This window comes from Festucalex cinctus, chromosome 21 (assembly GCF_051991245.1).
Source record: "Festucalex cinctus isolate MCC-2025b chromosome 21, RoL_Fcin_1.0, whole genome shotgun sequence".
NCBI classification, from domain to species: domain Eukaryota; kingdom Metazoa; phylum Chordata; class Actinopteri; order Syngnathiformes; family Syngnathidae; genus Festucalex; species Festucalex cinctus.
The window spans coordinates 9,753,407-9,766,830 of NC_135431.1; the positions used below are offsets into that span (position 1 = coordinate 9,753,407).

The window sequence follows — 13,424 nt, forward strand, 5'->3', positions numbered from 1 at the left end:
GGGGCTTATCTGATGCCTCACAAAAGGGCCCCTCTTTCTCCACATCTCCATAACAGCGCACATCTGGTGCCTCTGCAGGGAACGATGGTCCTTTCGAACGAGAGGAGGGGTGGGGGGGTGGTTGGAGTGAAGCAACGAAGCACTGTTTCCTCAACCATCCAATTACACAAATGACAGGGGACGTGGGGCTGTCCAAAAGGGGCTAAAGTTTCAGTCCCCTAACATCTGGATTGAGTTAGAGAATGTCCATGGACACATGATAGCAGTGAGTTTACGTTCTCAATTTGGAGGATCTGGAACATCTTGTGGAGCCTGTCCTCAACATGAACAGTTAGACACTGTAGTAAGGAAGTGGCTTACAGTTACACGAAGTGGCCAACAGGGAGCAATGCACACCTGATGTACTGTTAAAAAAAAAAAAAAAGTTGTAAAATAGTGCGTTTAGTGACGTTAATTAAACCAAATAAAACAAAATTTATTTCATTTATATAAATAAATAACTTAATTAATTAATAAAATAGTTCAAAATAAAATATATTTTTTTTTTTAAATGGTTATTGTCTGCATAAAGGAGTAACAATATTTTTTCCTAAGTACTGAACTAATTTGCGCGTTTGTACTTTTTTTTTTTTTTTTTTTTTTTTTTTTTACTTAATACCAGCATACATATCTGTACTTAAGTACAAAGAGTGAAGTTATTTTGTCACGTCTGATTACAGAAAAATATGTATGAGAAACACTCCATAAAAGAGGAGGCTACGCCTTCGTTCGTAACCACGAAATATCGGGTGTTGTAAATCGAGGACCTTCCTTGTGTGTATTTTCAATGCAGTCACTTTAGTTATGGACACTAGATGTCGCTGTTACCATGCTTTTCATGCCCGCATCCGCAGGTCTTCCCCTCTATCGCTGAGATCGATTAATACGTTTTAATTACTGCAAAGAAACAATAAACAAAGTAGCTCTGTTACCATTCTTTTTTTTTTCCAGCATACTACTAATCATAGTCACCAAAACAACGTAATGACGTCATCATGGGCAGTTTCGACGTGATGGCGCCTATAGTCGTTTACTATATAAAAAAAATAAAAATAATAAAGTATTGTATGCTCAGCTGACTTCCCAATTGTCTCCAAACGTATTAAATTAAACACTTACGTCACTCCAGTCCACCTCCTCCTACTGTCCGTGACTGAGGCTGAGCCCCGGTATAAAAAGGTGGGTGGGAAGCAGCTGACACCATTTGGGAGCACGAGCATCGACCAAAGGAGGGGGGAAAAAAAAAAAAAGCATTTGACCACCTCCTGTACGGCACTCTTCTTTACAACAACATTCAACATGTGCAAAATGACCATCGTCCACTTGGGAGTGATTATCTATGCCATTTGTTTATCATCACAGGTAGGCCTGCATTTATATTAACTTTGTTTGTTTGTTTGTGTGTGTGCTATCATCTTATGTAGTTGTATATGTGGAATTGAACGATATAAATAACAATTTGATGACCTACTGAAAGGAAAACCACCTGAATTATATTGATTTCACAATAGCGAATTAATGAAAATTGTATGTATTATGATAAAGATGTGAATAAATATGAATTTTATTCTGCTGCCCTTACACCTGAGACGATGATTCAGATCTCGTGTGACACCCGCCCTGTGCAAATGTGGCGAGAGCGTCTAAAGTTACTTTGGGTGTCAAAAGAAACCTGACACGCGAGTACGGGGTCATTGTTTGAAATGGCTGGGGTGGCTTTGTAATTATTTAAAGTATTTTTTAAACATCTGCTGGAATAGATTTTGAAATTATTTGAATTGAATGTGATAAAAAATAAAATAAAATCTTTATGCTTTAGAGCAGGGGTGTGGCATCTTTCACTTATATGTAGTGTTGTTCCGATACCGATACTGGTATCGGCAGAGGTGCCGATACTGCATTAAAACAGTGGTATCGGTATCGGTGACTACTCACAAGTAACATGCCGATACTTGCCGATCTTGCTTGTGCACGACATTCACTGGTACGTGACATGTTCACTGCATGCCGATCTAAGATATCCTATTGGCCCTTGAATGCTCCGAACCAATGGCAGGACAGCTTTTTCATGTTGAAGAAAAATCGGTATCGGTATCGGCCGATACTGCAAAGATGAGTATCGGTATCGGTAGCCAAAAAACGGTATCGGAACAACACTAGTTATATGCATGTATTTCCTTTTTGATACAAGTAAGAGTTTATGTAAGTTGTTTAATATATAAAATTGCATAGTAGGTGTGTGCGTGTATTAGGGGTGTGCATTTCTCCAGTAAAAGATTTGATACGTATCTTGATACATGTGGTATTGAAGAACTGTACATTTTCAAATAGAACAAATTGATTCGGTTTGATTCAGTGAGATTACGATTTGTATCTTTTGTCATGTTTATTAAAATGAAAAAACAAACAAACATAAAAGCATCCAAAGCTCAGACTATTTACATTAATTAAAGTCAAGGAAACAACATCAAACCAATTTACACCTGGCGTTAAGGATAGATTGAGTTCGGTTAATAAAAACGGTTTTCTGATTCAAATTGCTTTTCGTTACACCCCTAATATATGTATATACATCCGCACTCTTATACTGTATGTTAAAAGCGCATATATCTGTCTACAGGTGGTCTCCCAAAGCACCACAGTCGCCCCCACAACAATGAACTCCACGAACAGCACCTCGCCCACCATGGCCACCGACACGTACAGCGGTTCGACCAACCCCGCCTCCACCACCACCGGCGCTGGCCTCTCGCTGCACACCGCCGCCTCTTCCTCCGCCCTGATCCCCGTCCTCGTCGCGGCCGCCTCTTCCCTGCGTTGCCTCTCTTGAAAGCTCCCCATCCCCCCCCCCCCCCAAAAAAAAAAAACCCACCCGGCCCCCGCCCGTCATCACAACACTGCACCATGCAAACAGAAATGGACTCTTATTAGCATAATATTCATAACCGATGTGTAATCAAGAAATGTCTTTCTGGGGGCGGGACTTCCGGCGGGGGGGGCGGTGCAGCCCCACTTTTTGCACAGTATGAAATAATGCACCTGGCTTCTCTAGGGGCTTTTCATTTCCACACTGGAGATGCTCTGGGCTGCGCTTAACATGTCCTGTGTTAAAATCGTGGACCACTTGGTTTATTTTGTGGCTTCAACTCCACCAGGCTATCAATACTACAATAGCTTTTGGCTCTAAAGTGTAATGCAGTATTTAACTCATTCACTCCCAGACATTTTCACAGAAGCAATTCCGTTCGCTCCCGGCTGTTTTTACTGGATTTTGACAGATTTTGCAAGGCCCACAGAATATTGTGTTCTATTGCTATAAAAAAAAAGAAAGATTAAAGTCTCTTCTTTCATCAGGAAAAAAAAGTATGTTTCTATCTGTTTCCGTTTTGCAGCAATTAGCATTAGAAGAGAGCTAAGTTTGATCAGTTTTCACAAATCTATTTAAAATTGTAAGTAATTGAGCTTTTTTTCTAGTTGATCTCATTTGCTTTGCTGCCACCTGCTGGCCGTTTGTGTAATAACTACCATTTCTGCAACCATTCTTTGCAGTTGAGAGGTTCCATCAAAGCCTTCTGTATGCTCTAGCATTAAAAAAAAACAACAACAACAAAAACGTATAAATACGTCTTTGGGACACTTACAACATAAAAAAAACGTATTTACACGTTATTGGGAGCAAATGAGTTTTAATAACTGCATGAGCCAAATGAGTTGTTTCCCCCTTTTAATTTGGCACCGCCACCTTTGTATTCAAAATGTCAGCTGTATGTAGCAATATGTCTTTTCGCATTGTCATTTTAAGAGTCTTTATATGAATACCCATAACCCCCTCACCACTCCCTCTTCTACAGGCTGACCCAGGAAATGACTGCACATGGGCAGGGTTAATGTTACTGTTAATGTTTCCCACTTTACAGCTTCTATTTTGTACAAAAGAAGTGTTGTGTATTATGATGTATCAATTCTGTACAATAAATTGTTGAAAAAGAATGAGGTTTCATTTTTCTGGGCTTATTGTCAAGTAATTGTTAAAAGTCAAGTCAACCTTAAACATTTCTTGACAAAAATATATGTGACCTCACGAGTCTAAATGTGACATAATAGGCATTTTTAGCCATCTATTTTTTTTTTTTTTTTATTGGCACAATTTAAAACAAAACAAAACTTCGCATCATAAAATCTAAATACCGTATTTTCCACACTATAAGGCGCACCTAAAAGCCTTCAATTTTTTCAAAAGCTGACCATGCGCCTTATAATCCGGTGCGCCTTATATATGGATCGATATTGAGCCGCAACAGGTCTCGCTGTAGCGGCGCTATCGGTGACCCTGCACGATCGGTGACGCGCATGCGCAGAAGATCCCGCCATCTTGGATCGCTAGCTAATACTAATACTTTACCTCAGAGGAAATAATAAAACAGCTGTTTATTCATTTTGGGAGTGAATGGAGTTGTCAGAAAGCTGGTTTGTAATCTATTAATAAAGTTTGACTGACCTATCTGACTGTTTTGTTGACATTCCCTTTAGCGCAGCACCATCTAATGGATGCATAACGTAACCCCAGCCTCTACTGTAGCGCCTTATATATGGAAAAAAGTTTTAAAACATGTCATTCATTGAAGGTGCGCCTTATAGTGCGGTGTGCCTTATATATGGAAAACGTTTGAAAATATGTCATACATTGAAGGTGCGCCTTATAATGCGGAAAATACGGTAATCAACAACAAACAAAATCTGTCAGAGTTCTTATTTTTAACAATGGACAATACATTAATATATGATTTAAGCTCGCAAAAAAAAATAAAAAAATAAAAATTAAAATTTTGCCTTGTGTATAATGGAATTTACCCAAAAGCAATATAAGATCTACCACATTGGTAAGCACAAAATTTTCCTTTTCAAAACCAAAAAAATGACTACTAATATTGCAAAAGAATAATTTCCTTAACATCATTCTAAAACTTATATGAAGCAGAACATTGACAAAATAAATGGTTAATGGTTTCATTGTTGCAAAACAAACAATTCACATCAGTATTTGCAAAATTGGAGATTGTTGTAATGGTTTGGGTTGGGTTTTGGTTAGTTTTTTTGTTTTGTTTTACTTTTGTTATGGTTCAGGTTTAGTTTGGGTTTTGTCGTTATCCTCATGTTTCTTTAAGTTCAGTCATGATCTGTGTTTTGCGTTGTTGTCCTTGTGTGTCCCCCCTTCTTGTCAAGCCTTGTCTTGTCCACCTGTGTTCGCCTGCCCTTCCTCACGTGTCAACCAATCAGCATCCTCTGCCTCTTGTGTCTTGCTCAGCTGTGTCTAATTTTGTCAATTAGTGTGTGCATTTAGTTTCTTGTCTCCTTGCTGTCCGTTGTCGATTCATTGTTATTTCCTCCTGACATGTTGCCGGGTTTTTGGCCCATAGTTCCTCCCAAGTTTGCCTTCCCTGAGTTTGTTTGTTGTTTCTGACTAGTACAGGGGTGTCCAAACTTTTTCATTTGAGGGCCACATACAGAAAATCAGAAGGACGCAAGGGCCACATATGTGATGAAGAGAAATTGTGTTTAGTCCTAAAAAGTGTACAAATAATTTATTTGTTCTTTTGCATATTTATACAGTATATAAACCAATTTATTTGTAATATGGCAGTAGGGTTATTATAGTTTTGTTGGAATTTTTCATTTTAGTTTTTTTGTTTTGAGTTTTTTTTTTTTTTTTAATTTAGTTAGTTTTAATTATTTTTCAGGGTGGTTCTGTTACTTTTTTTTATTAGTTTTAGTTCCTTAATAAATGCTTTGTTTTAGTTTAGTTAGTTTCAGTATTAGTTTTATTTTTTATTTTTTATTTTATTTATTTATTTATTTTTTAATGTGTATTATTCGTGCGCAACACCATGGGCGCAACGTCATTATTCTGGTTTATATCAAAATAAATCAACTAAAAGTCAACATTTTGCCACTTGCTGTCTACTGAAGATGACATCAGAGTTGCTCAGGTCCTAATCAGGATCAGCGGTATAGAAAAATGGATGACAAATGTCATAGTCCTCCATGCTTTTGAATTAGTTGCCGTTTTTTTGCGCAAAATGATGACGCTACAGCTGCTATGTTGCTGTCTTGGACATCATTAAAGGGGCTGCCAGTCAGTCTAGACTGGCAGCTGGTGGGCCGAAAGGCCGGAGATGGACTCGGCATTCCCTGATACCATCGCTGATCTCTTTTGGATCAGAGCCAGTGTGCATACTACACGCGCTGCGGCATTCTGGGAAATGGAGCGTGCCTTTTCTGTGTACAACATTATTACGACTTAATTGTGTCACAGCACAAACAAACCTGTTTTGAGATTGCGTCTGACGGTTAAATATGTTTGTGAAGGACTAGAAGAGGTTTTAAAGAAATCCCGTGAGAAAGCCATGGTTGTACACTAAAATTGGGTTGTACAAAACAACCCAATTTTGTTGATTGTTTGTACAAAATAACCCAGAAAGTTGGGTCAAATTAACTTCAGTTAGTGGGTTGGTCCAATTTTTATTTTTATTTTTTTTAACACAAATTACGTTGCTCTAATGCTGCAATCGAGGAAGGTGGGAAGTCGGATTCATCCCACTCGCATTGTCCCAATTCCGACCTCAAAGCGTTCAAGGCAAATGTAAACAACAAAGGTTGATTGAATTAAATTGTTGCTCTGATTAACTCAGTTATTCCAAATCACGTTGCGTTATGCGAACGGATTTCAAATAACAGAATTAAAGTGGCAATGCATAAATATCTGTTTCAAATCTTGTAAATTATCTTTTACCATTTACAGTCTGTTTCTCCCATACTCACTTCCTGGAATAAAGTCAGAAAAGTCCGACTTCCCACTTTCCTCGAATGCAGCATATGAATGTACTTTTTGTTGCGTAAACAATATAAAAAAAATACTGTAAATTATTGTGTACAAAATTGTTAATTTACTTAGCCAAGAGGGTTCTTCCAGTGGTAATTTGGACAAGGTGTGGCGATTGGGTGTCTGACGATGAGATGACGTCATCACATTCAAAGCAAAACAACACATCCATATCAAATATCCCGTTAGCTAACATTCAAAAGGACAAAGACTTTTGTTCGAGGGACCTCTTTCTTTTTGACACTATAGAAACAATCCGTGTGCTTTATCATCATCTTTCAACCAGGAAAAAGCCCGATACCAAACAATACTACGCTCAACATGATTTTTGTCCTTTTAATAACTTGATAGAAGCTCACAGTCAGCATGTTGGACGCTGTGGTGGCAGACCGAGTAGCGTGCTGCTCGGAAATGCTTCAGCACCAGTAAAGCCAGCCTCATGACTCATTATCCCGTCCTATTGTCTGTCAATCCTCTGTGCACTCTTCACCTCGGCGCTACACCCCCAGTCTATTAAACATCCTTTTTCTGGACCCATCCTATTTCAACAGTTAGCTCTGGGTTGCAGTTGTCCTGTCAGAGTGGAAAAGTATTTTGCTCTATTCCTGATTTGATTTTTTTTTTTTGAATGTTGAATGCTGAGGTTTTTCTTGTATGAAGTCGTCCATGTCCTGTCGTACCAAAGCAGCCCCAGATGATCACTTGCAGTCACGTTGCAAAGCCTCTAGTTTTGAAATACTGGAATAGACCTGATGATGGTACGCTTCACTGTTAGAATAATATATATTTTTAAATGTGTTGGTTTATTTCAACTAGAGGTGGGACGATACAGGTAAACCACGATTCGATACTGTGACGATATTTGGCTCACGATATCGATAATATCACGACACACGATATCTACGATTTTTGATATATTGTCAAAAAAATTATCAAAAATCGTAGATATCGTGTATCATGATATTATCGATATCGTGAGCCAAATATCGTCGCAGTATCGAATCGTGGTTTACCTGTATCGTCCCACCTCTAGTTGAAATAAACCAACACATTTAAAAATATATATTATTCTTCAAACAATATATCACGATATGTGACTGAAAAAGCCGACAAATGCCCATAAAAAGGAAAATGTCTACATATGCATTTAGTCAATACCAAAACTTTGTACAATGTACAAAGTTCTGCATAGTGCCGCACTGCCTCTTAGTCTTTTAACTATAAAAATTGTAAAGTGAGACAAATTAAAGTGCATAAACTAGGGGTGTTAAAAAAAAAATCGATTAGGCAATATATCACGATACTACAGCACGTAATTTTCAAATCGATTCAATAGGCAGCCGAATCGATTTTTTAACATCCATTTTTGATGGAAAAATATTCAACAAAACGTCTAACTTTCACACTTTAAGCATGGAAGAATGTTATATTAATGGAACATTAAGCCTGAATATTTTATTTCAATTCCTGTTTGTTAAAGACAGTGGCTCACACTTATAAAATTGAAGTTTCAGATCAATAAATAATACAATTTCATACAAATCTTACAGGATACATGTACAAGTTTACTGAAAGGTATTTTCTAAATTGAGTATAAAAAAAAATTAGCAACAATCGACTTGTAAATTCATATTGGGATTAATCGGTCTTGAATCGAATCGTGACCTATGAATCGGATTGAATCGTCAGGTACGAGGCAATTCACACCCCTAGCATAAACATTTATAACATAACACTGCACAACTGGACACAATATATCGATATCTACCGTCAGTGTATCGATAATTTATTGCAACAGAGAGCGCAACAATATATTGCGATATCGATTTTTTTCTCCCACCCCTAATTTCAACTGTGGACCAAGAAAGCAAGCAGTATTCCTTTAACTCATTCACTGCCATTGACGGAAAAAGACATCAAATGATGCATTTTTTTCCTGGTCTGGCAATGAATGTGTTAAAAACATGACGTCGTTTGAACTCAAGTTGAAAGTGGATCTCATGTGGTGGTCTGTAAAATGCTCGGTCAATTAGGGTTGACCACTAAAGCACCCATTGCTGCAACAATCACATGAGACACTCCATGGCAAACCTCTCCAGGCTGATACTGTAATATTGATTCATTTCCTGTTAAATCGGTTCAGTTCCCTTGCAAGTTCTGCTGCTTTTTTTTTGGTCGCCTGGATGACAAACACCCAGCATGACTTTATATATCTGTATGTGACGAAATATACGGTCATGCCTCGTGATGTGATGTGTGACACCCAAAAGGCTTTAATCATTGAGTGTCGCAATGAATTATTTAAGTGGTTGCCCGGGTGACAAAAACAACGTCCACATGTAAACTTTTAGTTCCCTTATACCTGCAAAACTGGGAAAAGGGAGGCAGGTGAACATTTTATGTATATAAATGTTTACACATTTACTTTGGAGACTGCAGTTACAGACAATTGTATGTCAAGACAACCACAAGTATTATTCTACTCTAATGATGGATCATTCCATGTGGTCCAAACCAAAGTTCATTCAGACATTGAATTAGCAGTATTTTGGCTATAGACTTGAGGTACAAGTTTGCTCGTGAGACTTGTCAATAATTCAAGAGTCAGTATCACATGTCTGAGCTGACTCATAACTACCAAATGAAAAGATAAGTGTCTAATTTCCAAAGACTAGTTCATGGTGTGTGACAAAGAACTATTCCAATGTAGCTATAAATGTGAAAATGACTGAAAACAGTTGAAACGAAACAAATTTAATGCTTCTCAGTAATGGGATTCTGCTGAATAGTGGTTTAGTAAATGTACACTTTGCAGGGGAAGCGTTGTAAGGCTGAAGGCAACCACAATGCTGCGGTCCACCACTGCTGTTTTGGTTGTCACATAGATACTTACATATGCATTACACTGGACATTTAACAGGCTTAGTGCATGTACTCCGTTTTGAGTATAGGAATTGGCACAACACTGTAATCAATTGATTAATTATTCTCATCCAGTAGAGACACTGTTGATTCGCGGTCCGAAGAAAATCAACATGACGGTGAAAGACTGGCAAACACCGTTAAAGGGGAAGCAAGTCAAAGGTTTTCAAAGTCAAAGGGGCGGCCATTTTGCCACTTGCTGTCGACTGGAAATGACATCACAGCTTACGGCTCAGGTAACGACCAATCACAGCTCAGTTTGCAAACATCACATGACCAAACTCAGAAAATAGGACAGGCGTGATTGGTCACTATACCTGAGCAACTGTGATGTCATTTTCAATCGACAGCAAGTGGCAAAATGGCTGCCGCCCCCGCATGGATATAAACAGATGGATTATGCTGTTAATTCATATTCCACAAATGCAATATTTTATCACAATGCTCTATTTAAAGGCCCAGTCTGCCGGTTTCACTTAGGAAAAGGCATTTTTTGAATACAGCATTTAAACAAACAAACTACTTCTCAATTTACAGCTATGGGCTTCTCTTAATGTCTGGTGGTGATTTTGTCCTAAAAGCCTGTATTTTGCCTGTAGTGGGGTCGCAGAGAACATGTTCCCTTTAATTCTCTTTGTACAACAGACTCCCTTACCAACTAAAGCGTAATAAATCATTAGCGTTAATGGCTAAATATTTTTAAATGAATGGTTTACAAATCACTAACACAATACTGTGACTTTTCAAGTAGCACAAGGCAAATGTATATCATAACAAGTGACCTTTGACTAATTTGGTAAACAAACAGAAGATTTGTTTAGAAAAATTAATTTCCAGACATATGCTAATAGTATTCCATACATTGAATTAGGGCTGGCTCAGGCATTAGAATTTTGTCTGAAAAGGTAGTAAACTTATTTAAATATGTCCACCCTGGCAGACCCAAATTCTTTCAAATACCTCCACGACCTGTGACATCGTGGACTGTGGTTATTTACACACATTTAAATCCTTGGAAACCAAATGACTTGCACATTTGCTAGGCTGCCATCCCATTGCAAATATAATAATGTTATGGTTTGGGGTGGAGTGAGAGATGTGGACCCAAATTGAGGAGTCTGATCGGACAGGAAATGAGCAACGTAGTGATTTATTGATAAGTGGGCAGTAAAACCATGAATTTGACTTGACTTGACCTGACTTGACTTGACTTGACTTGACCTGACCTGACCTGACTTGAGCTGACTTGAGCTGACTTGAGCTGACTTGAGCTGACTTGAACTGACTTGAACTGACTTGAACTGACTTGAACTGACTTGAACTGACTTGAACTGACTTGAACTGACTTGAACTGACTTGAACTGACTCCCAGCATGACCCACATAACACCAGAAACAAACCCACACCGACTGGACAAACACAACAGACTAAATACACCAACACTAATGACCTAAAGAGCCACACCTGGGGGAAACCTGAGGGCAGTGATTGGTCACACACTGGGAAGAGAAGACTCAGGTGGACGTAGTTAGACATAACGAGACAAGGGAAGAAACGAGGAATACGTGACAAAACCACCAACCACAGACAAACGCATCCAAAAACACCAAAAATCCCAACCCCATAGAACCAAAACATGACAACAAGCACCATGGGTTTCTTCAAAATACAGTCTCCCAAACTATAGCATAAATAATGGAAATAATATGTACAGTATGTGTCTCACATTAGGCCCCAAAAAAGCTTGTGCAATAAAAATGACAAAATTTCACATGATTTTTGGACCCACAAGTTGCTGTGACTTCCTTCTGGCCACCCTGCTTCCAATTAACCCTTACCACTTCCTCATTTACTTAATAGGTCAAAGATGTTGCTTCGATCTATAGTGTATGTTCTGTATTTTGTGTTTTTTGACAAAATGGATGCCAACACTGCCTGCTTGCTATTTTCCTCAATTACCCTTTTTGAAAGTTGCTGGTGGACGGATGAGGTTTAGAAACGAAATAATAAGCCACCTTTTTTGCTGAAGAGGGAGTTTCAGGATCATTATCAAACTCGAGGTGAGTAAGCGCCGTTGAAAGGTCTTTTCCTGCCAGATGGCCGCTCGCGCTTCCTTTTCGGCCCCAGCCGGTTGCTGTACAACCGCCGGCTTAAGCGCATCAGCGCCACTAAGTTGTTTAGTTGGTTTCACTAATCACAAGTGGCTCGACAATCAGACTGCAATTAGTTTGCTCATTTGCCCGCTTGGGTTTCAGGGATTCCAAACCGGGGTTGCCACGGAAACCAAACAAGAGAAAGACACCAGTCATGTAAAGCTGTTGCGTAAATGCCCCTTGTTGTCACACTGAATTAATTTTTTTGGGAGAACAATGACGCTGATTTGCTTCTTGCTGTGTCACTAGTGAACACAAACACCACCGGAAGGTTTTAATAGAAATATTTTATGAATATTGACTCTGTCGTCATCTCTTTTGTGGGCTTTGTTTGGCCCGTTTAACACGACAGGAGTGAGCTCAAAGAGCTAACCTGATTTCATAAACAAATCAGGTTGGATCCCAGATTTAGATCACCGATGTGCCTCTTGCTGTCCATGGCAACCAAAACGAAAGGGACCGCCGAGAGCGACTGCATAACTAGGACAACTTCCTTGGCCCCACTTTTCGCATAATCCTCCCATCCCTGTGTAACCTTTAGGAAGGACACCTGATGCTGCGCGGCGGCGGCACCTGTTTGATGCATGGTAATAACCTCCTCTCGCATGGGGGTGTGCCACATGAGAAGTGTGTACATGTGGACATGAATAATCCTCTGCACAATGACTGTTGAATATTGCGTGAGAGCGAGAGTCTGCGGCGCCATCTGTTCGATTCACCACATTTTTTTTTGTTTTTTGTCTTAACTGTACTCAGCTGTCGGCAACACCAGTCAAAAAATAAAAAAATAAAAAAATTAGGAAGTTCGATACCACATTTTTCGACCCATACCAGTACAAGTACTCAACTCTTGAGAAGTCACCGATACCAAAAAAAAATTCCCCAAAACAATGAAGACCTATAAGCTTTTCCCCTTGTAATTTCTAGCTCCTGATCGTAAAACGGCCACAAGGTATCGGCCACTATCACGAGTCCCGATACCATACTTGCCCATCCCTAACTATGACTTGACAACAGTACATAAAACATAAATATAATCTGTGAAAAAAAAATCTCTGGACCCATCTTGTAGCTCTAATAGAACTTTTTTTTTTTTTTTTAAAAGAAAACAACCAATCAAAGATAGAAAAATTTTCATGTGCAATTTTCTATTCTTCTAATTTCTAGTTTTGATCATAAAATGGCCACAAGAGGGCAGCCTATACTGGTAATGTTCACTGTCGTGTGTACCAATACCTTAAAATAAGGCCGAATATCGGACTGACACCGATACCTGGTATCGGTACTCGCTCATCCCTAAAAAAATAAAATAAAAAAAAAAAAATAAAAAAAAAAAAAAAATCTCCATACTCCATATACTTATGTTTACATAACAACTCAATAAACATGTTTTATATTGTCAATTAAATTAGGAAACAATATCACAGCAC

The 13,424-nt window shown here is 38.7% G+C and overlaps 1 long non-coding RNA gene across 1 annotated transcript; it reads left to right on the forward strand.

Annotated features, from left to right (window-relative positions):
• Window positions 1-1,226: 1,226 nt before the first annotated feature.
• LOC144010404 (uncharacterized) lies at window positions 1,227-4,029 on the forward strand. Its single transcript, XR_013281197.1, has 2 exons — window positions 1,227-1,401; window positions 2,660-4,029. It is a non-coding gene; the product is annotated as an uncharacterized LOC144010404 (long non-coding RNA).
• The last annotated feature ends 9,395 nt before the right edge of the window (window positions 4,030-13,424 follow it).